An 8313-nucleotide genomic window follows, 5' to 3' on the forward strand; every position below is an offset into this window, starting at 1 on the left:
GGATCTATACTCTACATTATATGTGTTATATGCTAAATTGCACATTTATGTGGTTTTTTTTGTTTGTTTTTGATATTAAAAATACTTTATTTATACTAACATTAAAATTAAGACTGATCATTTGTACATGATTGTATTCACTTGCTCGGAAATGCTCCAGGATACAACACGTCTTTGAAAAAACTTCAGGTTTAGTGAGTTCTAACTTGAGAAAGTGTGATCTCAGCGGATTCAGAACATCAAGCCAGGTTATTTTCACAGGAAGTGCAGGCTTGCCAACACATTTGTCTCAGGTGCAGGTCTGAACTCTCAGGAACATGAAGTGAGGGACAGATGGGAAGTGCTGTGATGCTTGTGACAGAACTGAGGAGACACCTTTGCTCTGTTGTTTTTCATCAGGTGTGATGTAATCTCTTTCTATGTGCGACTGGGCTTCATTTTTATTTGTCATTCTCTCTATGACAGTAAATATCAAAACAATACTGAGTGGACTATTTAAGGCTATTATTCACACAGTATATACTCTGCAGCAGTGATGTCAGTGAATGAGGTCACAGCCTGTCAGTCATGAGGTTGTTGCCCAGTCTATGGTTTGTGCATTAGGATCTCTCTGTACCTGAGGCTTTAGCTGCCTACTGAATAAAGACAAATGTGACATGATGGCTTTCTCTTTTCAGTACACCAACCATCTTGAACACTGGGTGGTTGTGAAGTTATCTATACACTTTTCAGTTGGACAGTGTTTTGAAATGTGAAGCACAGAAAGTTCACATTGAAGGCTGTTAAGTAGCTAAGTAAGCTAAGGTTCACTATGATAGCTGTACAGCATTCTGCAATGTTTTGCCCAAGACCAAACAGAAAAATTCAACACATTTGTTTGTGAACACTAATTTAGGTCTGGGATTTTCTGATATTATACTATTATATCAGATTATTAATAATATTTATTATTAATGGCCACAACTATCTTCTGATTGATTGACTTTGCTCCTACTTATGGTTATGATGCTTAATCATCACTTACTGTATACATGTGTGTTTTCCTGTAAGTCTTAGAAGCTGCACTCCTCATATTTCACTTAGTAGAAAATAGATAGTCACACACAAATAATTAGCAGGATTATACTGTCCTTCTAAGAATATGAAGAAATACAAATTAATCTAACTATTGTACTTTGGATCTGGTAATGGCAGGGATATTACTTCCTATTAGCATCATATTTAAGAACACATATAACATCGCCTGATGGTGGAAAAAAGAAAACAAAAACACAGCAAATCCCTGACATCCCTGCTTGCTGTGAATCGTTCTGGTCTTATTCATCCACTCTAAAGGGCTACACTCACTCTTCCTTTTAAACACACAAACATATAAACACACACACACATACAGACACACACACACAGAGAGAGAGAGAGAGAGAGAGAGAGAGAGGGAGGGGAAGAGAGAGGACTAAAAAGATTATTGTGGCACAGCTAGATACACATGAGAGAGAGAGAGAGAGCGAGAGATTGAGGGAGGGAGTGAGAGAGAGATAGACAGAGATAGAGAGAGAGTCTCCGCTGACACCACAGAAACCTGCACAGACTCCTGATGAGGCATCACGTAAACTCTGCTGCAGAGAAAGTCTTGCTCATCTTTCTCTCTCTCTCTCTCTCTCTCTCTCTCACACACACACACACACACACACACACACAAACACATACACACACACACACACACAGACTGAACATAATCCAATCCAGCCTCCCACTCACTTTATTCTAGAGCACAACACAAACTGTGATGTATTGCTTAATCAGTGTTTAGACCTATTAGTAAAGACTCCATCATTCCACAGTCTTGTACTAATCTAGTTAGCTCACAGATCAATTGTACTGAAAGATAGATTGGATCTATTTTGCAGACTTACTTAGGGTCTCTAAAAGCCTGGGATGAAGGGGTTAAAATGGTCAGCATAGACAGATTATTTCTCTGGATGGATCTTTTTTGTTTATGATGTGCTGCATAATTAGAATCAAAGCTCAGAGTACCTGATACCTGATACTGACCCTGCATTACCTCCCTTAAAAATAAATGAACCTACTCTTTAGTTCTACTTCTTTAACAAAAACGAGAAAGAGCAAAGGCTTGACAGTGACATGTTTAAAAGGTAGGTTGCGTCTTGTATTCTCTAGGGATGTACATTTAGGTCATTTCCACAGCTCAAATATTTAAATAGCAATTACTCCAGTTTCCAAGTGGTTGGGTTGCAGATGCTGATCTTACTATATATTCTGCAGTATTTGTTCTTCTTGATCAAACTTAATGTCAACAAGATTATGGTTAATAGACATTTTATCTGGTTAGCTTCTCTGTTTTTACTCACAATGATTTTTTGCAAAAGTACAAAAGTATAGTTATATGCATTCATGCCTAAATAAGACAGTGTTTGATGTAAATTAGATAAATACATAAAGAAAACCTGGGGCATGATATTTGCTTATGTATTGTATATACAGTAGTGAACTCTAGACTAGTGAGCAGTTTCTTGCTGCTTGTAGATGTTCACTGAACTATTGAATCAATCTGCAGATTTTAAAGTATACGGATTTAAAAGGGTTATATATACATTATAAACACACATTAAGACAGCAAACAAGGACTGTGTGTAGTGGTTATGTTAAAGCCCAGATCTGCTCTTCCTCTTCTTTCTAAAATCCAATAACAGCATGAGACAGCAGAAATGTGAGCTAAGTGTTATAAATCAAACTTTCTCAGTGTCACACAAATCATATATTTACTCGGTGTATTTCTTACGTGCTCGGATGTTATTAGCTGGGAATGCACCTTTGAGAACCAGTGCACACGACCACAGGCAGTAACCCTGAAACTCAGTAGTCCTCTACATACAAGGATTTGTGAATCAGTAGATATGTGGCGTTATCATAAGTGTTACTTAAATAAGCAATTACACATTGATACCTTATATAAGCCCAGTTTGTGTATCAGTTTGCATATAAATTGACTCTTACTGTATGTACACTGTTATTCTTTACTTTATGTGTTCTCTCTCTCTACTGTATTACTTCAGAACAATTTTTTTCTGTAATTTTTAAAATATGTTATATGGAAATGTAATCAATATTACATGTACTGGTGTTGGACAAAATAATGTAAACACATATGAAATATGTAATATCTCTTTTTTAATAATGTGTTGGACCACCATTTGCAATTAATACAGCTTCCAATGTTTTTTATTAGATTCAGACAACTTCTGAATATTTTTATTAAAATATCAGTAGTTGCTTCAGAGAGTTTGTCACTCTTCTCTCCAAAATTTCCCACATTAGTGGGGGATGTGGTAGCCTAGTGTTTTAGGTGTTGGACTACCAATTACAGTACAAATCCCAGGTCCACTAAGCTGCCACTTCTGTGCCCTTGAGCAAGGCCCTTAACCCTTAATTGACAAATAATAGATAAAATGTAAGTTGCTCTGGATAAGGGGGTCTGCCAAATACCATAAACATACATGATATTAACATATATTTAAATATATGCCACGGCAGATGTTAAATTTCATACTGGTGATCTTCATGACTGCACTGTTTTGGTTGTGTTTATGGGTGCATTATCATATTGAAAAATGCGTCGTTGTCTGGAAACAACATTTGGACTATAGGATGCACATGATCACTTGATGGGGCCAGAAGAATACCAAGATATGGCCGTCGGAATCTTCACCAATCCACTCCCATGTTTGACAGTTGGAACCAGACAGTCCATGTTATATGCTTCCTTAGAAGTTCTCCATACATAAACCCGACCGGCTGTTGGGAATAATGTGAATGATGATTCACCAGATCATATCACTCATTTCCTAGGTTTTATGATCATTTCACCATCTTTTTTGCATTTTTGCAATGATGTCTGTGATTAATGGTTTAGCAATTGCAACTCTTCAATGGGTGTTGGCATTGTGAAGTACTTTGCAGACTGTTTATGTGGAAACAGGGTATTTAAATTGGATATTAAGTTCTGCTTTCACTTTTGGTGCAGTAGTTCTGTGTTTGGACACAATCCTTCCTATTGTTCCACGGTCCCCATCATTAAATTTAGATTTTCACCCACTATTCTTCATTACTGATGAAATCCTGCCATGCTTTGTATACACAGTTGTAATTGTTGAGACTGGTGCTCTGTAAAGCCAAGAGTTGGGCTCTAAAGCACCTATACAGATGCATCTAAACAGGCTTCCACAATTTGTCCTCTTTGGTCCTCTTTGGACAAGTCAGCCATTTCAACAATGTCTTAAACTAACCACAGCTATGCACAACTTGTTTTATACTGGCATGCAACCTATACAATATATAGCAAAGAAATATAAATATATGATATCCACAACAGTTTTTTATTCACAGTAGCCTACAAAAATATTATTAACCCTTATAACAATGCGTGTTCACATTATTTTGTCCATTTCCTATAGTTTTGTGCATGACAGGAAATCACTTGGATTTGTGTAAAATATAAGTCTGTGAAGTATATTTGCCCATGAAATGATTAGCACAGTTTGTGCTAATCATTTCATGGGCAAATATACTTCACAGATTCTTATGTGCAGTATGTACAAATTCTTATGTGCAGTGAGTAGGATTGTTATCTCACAGCTCCAGGTTTCAAACTTCAACTTGTGCCTGTGTTTCATGTCGGTTTCCTCCACGTTCTTTAGTTTCCTTCCACTGTACTGTAATTAGAGTTGCTACTGGCTAGTCAAAATTTTCCCAGATGTGTATGAATGTGTATTCATATGTATATGAGTGTGTGTGGTGCTCTGTGATGGTCTGGTATCCCAGGATGTGTTCCTGTCTTCCACTGGGTGACTCTGACCAGGATACTAGCCAATAAATTCCAGTAAAAAATAATGATAAAATGCTATGTGAGAGGTACAGCCAATTAGAAAGGCTCCTTTCTTTGCAGTAATATTTGAGCACAACCAACCATCACCAACAAAAATGACTGTGCAGCAGAATAATGTAAGGTTACTTATAAAGCATGTAACAATCTATAGAATTTATTTGTTATACAATATGCAGTAGTTTGCTGACTATTTTCCTTTACCACATTACAATTAAACAGAAGTCCTCTCCTCTAATTACTCTAGTGGCCAAAAATGCAAATAAAATGGAAAGCAAAGCGATATTGTCAGTTGCAGGGGTTCCACCAAGTTTGATAGAAAAAGCTGATGGGTCTGGGTGTGAGAGAGGGAAACAGAGCTGTGACTGTGGGGTGAGAACGAGAGTGAGATAGTTGAGAGTGTGGTGTTGGAGGGAGGGAGGGAGTTGACAGTCTTCGGGTGAGATAGGGAGAAAGCTGAGACCTTTTAGCTGTAAATTATAAGTCTTAGACTTTGTTTCTAATATTCATCATATGTATTGCCAAAATCCATGAACTGTCCACTTTATTAAGAAGATACACCTGCACATTCTGAGTTACCTAATCAGCCAGTCATGTGACAATGCAAAAACAAACAAGCAATTTATCATTTACATCAAACATTAGAATTAGAACTGTGATCTCTATATGGGTATGGATGTGGATATTAATGCCAGATGGGCTGCTTTGAGTATTTCAGAAACTGCTGATCTCTTGGCATTTTAACACAGAATGGTGCAAAAAAAAAAAAAAAAAAAAAAAAACACTAATCCTGCAGATCCATGGCAATACCCCTCCAGTCCCACAGAGGTCATGATCACCAGAGTCAATGAGTCTCACTTCTTTCTTTGTGAAATATAAACAAGTGCAAATTCACAGTCTTGCTGAATATTCGTCCATATGTTATGAGCCATGTTATTGTCATTCTGTGTATTTTCCCCTGTCCCAAACTCTTTAGACAGCTTTTTCTGTTCAAGTGAAATTGTTAAATGGCAACCACAGTGCTTGTGCTCTGTGGTGATATTGCTACTTCCTTGCCATGGACTCAGACACCTCTTAAATGCTTCTGAGTAGACATAGCTTGAACTGAAAATACTTTGTAAAATAGAGTCTATATGACTACCAGGAACATCCTTCCATGAAGGCTTCCTTATATACAAAGTAACACCCTCTGTGGGGTGTGATATCCTGACAGACCTTATTTAAATCCCTACTAAATCATTCCAGGTCTGACTGTCCTACAGTACCTATTTATTATATATAATGAACGTACCTGTCATTATACAGTATATACATGGGTATTTAGCGGCACTTGTATATCTTAAGCATCTACTAGTATATTCACTGCTTCAGTGTGGAAAACTGATCCCTCCCATGTGGCCACTGGCACAATAAAACTCACAAAAAAATGAACTACATTGAATAAAAAGACCTTTGGTCAAGTATGACAGTAGAAGTAGTTGGAAAAAACAGTACATGAAAGCCAGGGGCAATACAGAAAGTCTATACATCCAGACAGCGCTATCTGTTGATCTGTCCTTTCTGCTGTCAGCAGGAATCAGGGTTTTCAGACAGCCACATTGATTTATGACCAATGTTGAGGAGGCTGTGAGGCGAGTATGTATGTACTTTAAAATTGGTTTGTGCATTTGAGCATAGAGAATTCAGCACTTGACAGCTAGTCACTCAGTATGAAGTAGCATTACTAACAAACAGATACAGAGACAGGCATGCACTGCCTAAGCTTTAGTGTACAGCATTGGATTAGATTCCACTGTTTGCGCAGCATCCATTCCAGATTGGCATAGCAGAGCCGGCCCATGTGCATTGTTGCTCAGAGACCTATGCATTTTCCAGTCAAGAGGCAGAGAGCTTTATCAGGACCCTTGCAATAGCTTGCTATTGTCACTTCAAACATCGTACAAACATACTCTGGACATGAAATCCTGCATCCCAGTTATCCTGTACTGCCAGGGAACAGACCATGCCTTTTCATGGGCATAGCAGATGAATTCTGCAGTGAAACAAGTTAGGAATTATGACATTTCCCTTTTACAATTTTACAATAGTTAGCTGAGGTTGTATACAGGGTCCTCTTGTTGTTATATATGTTGTACAAGGGTGAAGAAGAAGGATAGAGAGGTGTGTTGCTGTTTGCAGCTGGTGTGGTTGCAATCAATAGTAGTCTGGTGCATAAAACCACTTATGTGAAAAACAGTAATCCTCGGCCACTGTAGAAAAGGGTGTTACATTTTTATAAATTCCTTTCTTTCTCATTCAATCTTGTGACTGAGTGACTGAGTGACTCTTCTGCATACATTCCTCCATTGCTCACATCCAGATCCTCTTCCTCTATGACTTTAACCAGGTTTCTCTACAGTACATATTTATTCTCCTACTCATTCCCTGTCCCAGCTCTCTCCACCTTCATTCTCAGCTCTCACTTTGTCCAAAATTACAACCCTTCTATCTCTTGATCTTATGATCGCAGACATTCTCTTTGTCACTTTCATTGATCACAGCTCTTTTCTTTCTATTGTTCTCAATGATCATGACCACTTTCACTTAATCTTAGTTATCTCAGTCCTTTATATGGATCTTAATGATTGTAGATTTATTCTTTCACTCTCAGTGATTGTAGCTTTCCTTCTTTTGCTCTCTATGATCACAGCTCTTCTTGTCTTCTAGCTTTCAATAATCACAGCCCTACTCCCTCTCATTGTTTGTAGCTTCTTTATCTTGCTTCTTTCAAGGTTTGCATCCCTCTTTCAGTCTGAGAAGCTTTCAAGGATAACATCTTTCTCAGTAGCTCTCAAAGGTCACAGACTTCTCTCTTTCTTGGCCTCAAAAATATAAAAAATAATCTCCTCCAGCCTCTAATGGATCATAAGCCTGTCTCTTTCAGCTACTTGCAGCCATTACAGAACTCTCTCTATGTCTCTCTCAAGGATCCCAGCTTCTCTTTCTGGATGACTACAGCCCTGCATCCCATAGTCATCCCCCATGTCATTCTAAACTGTCCCTCACACATCCTATACCAAGCCAATCATCTTAACCACCTCCTCTACTGAACTCAAAACCTCCTTTCCTCATTAATTCAAGCATCCGTTACAACCCCTATTTCAAAAATCATTAAACACCCTTCCTCCTGTATCCCAACTTCTACCCCGTGCATATCAAATCCATCATACACTTTTGATTCATTTCTTCATTTAAAATGTATGCACTTCAATTTGTGTCCTAAAGTTTTGAAAGTAACATTTGCTTTTAAAGTTAATGATCACAGCCACAACCAGGATTTTCATCTATGTGAACCTATTCTTAGTCTACTTTCATGGCTAACCAGCGAAAGATGGACTAATCATAGCTTTGTCCAAAAGAGTTTCTTTTTACAA

The 8313-nt window shown here is 37.8% G+C and overlaps 2 protein-coding genes across 2 annotated transcripts in view; one reads left to right on the plus strand and one right to left on the minus strand.

Annotated features, from left to right (window-relative positions):
• The window catches only part of emc1 (ER membrane protein complex subunit 1), a 176009-nt gene that overhangs the window by 123699 nt on the left and 43997 nt on the right, over nucleotides 1-8313 (minus strand).
• kcnab2b (potassium voltage-gated channel subfamily A regulatory beta subunit 2b) overlaps nucleotides 1-8313 on the plus strand; it is a 67006-nt gene that overhangs the window by 364 nt on the left and 58329 nt on the right. The window lies entirely within an intron of this gene.

This window comes from Tachysurus vachellii, chromosome 19, assembly GCF_030014155.1.
Source record: "Tachysurus vachellii isolate PV-2020 chromosome 19, HZAU_Pvac_v1, whole genome shotgun sequence".
Classification (NCBI taxonomy): Eukaryota; Metazoa; Chordata; class Actinopteri; order Siluriformes; family Bagridae; genus Tachysurus; species Tachysurus vachellii.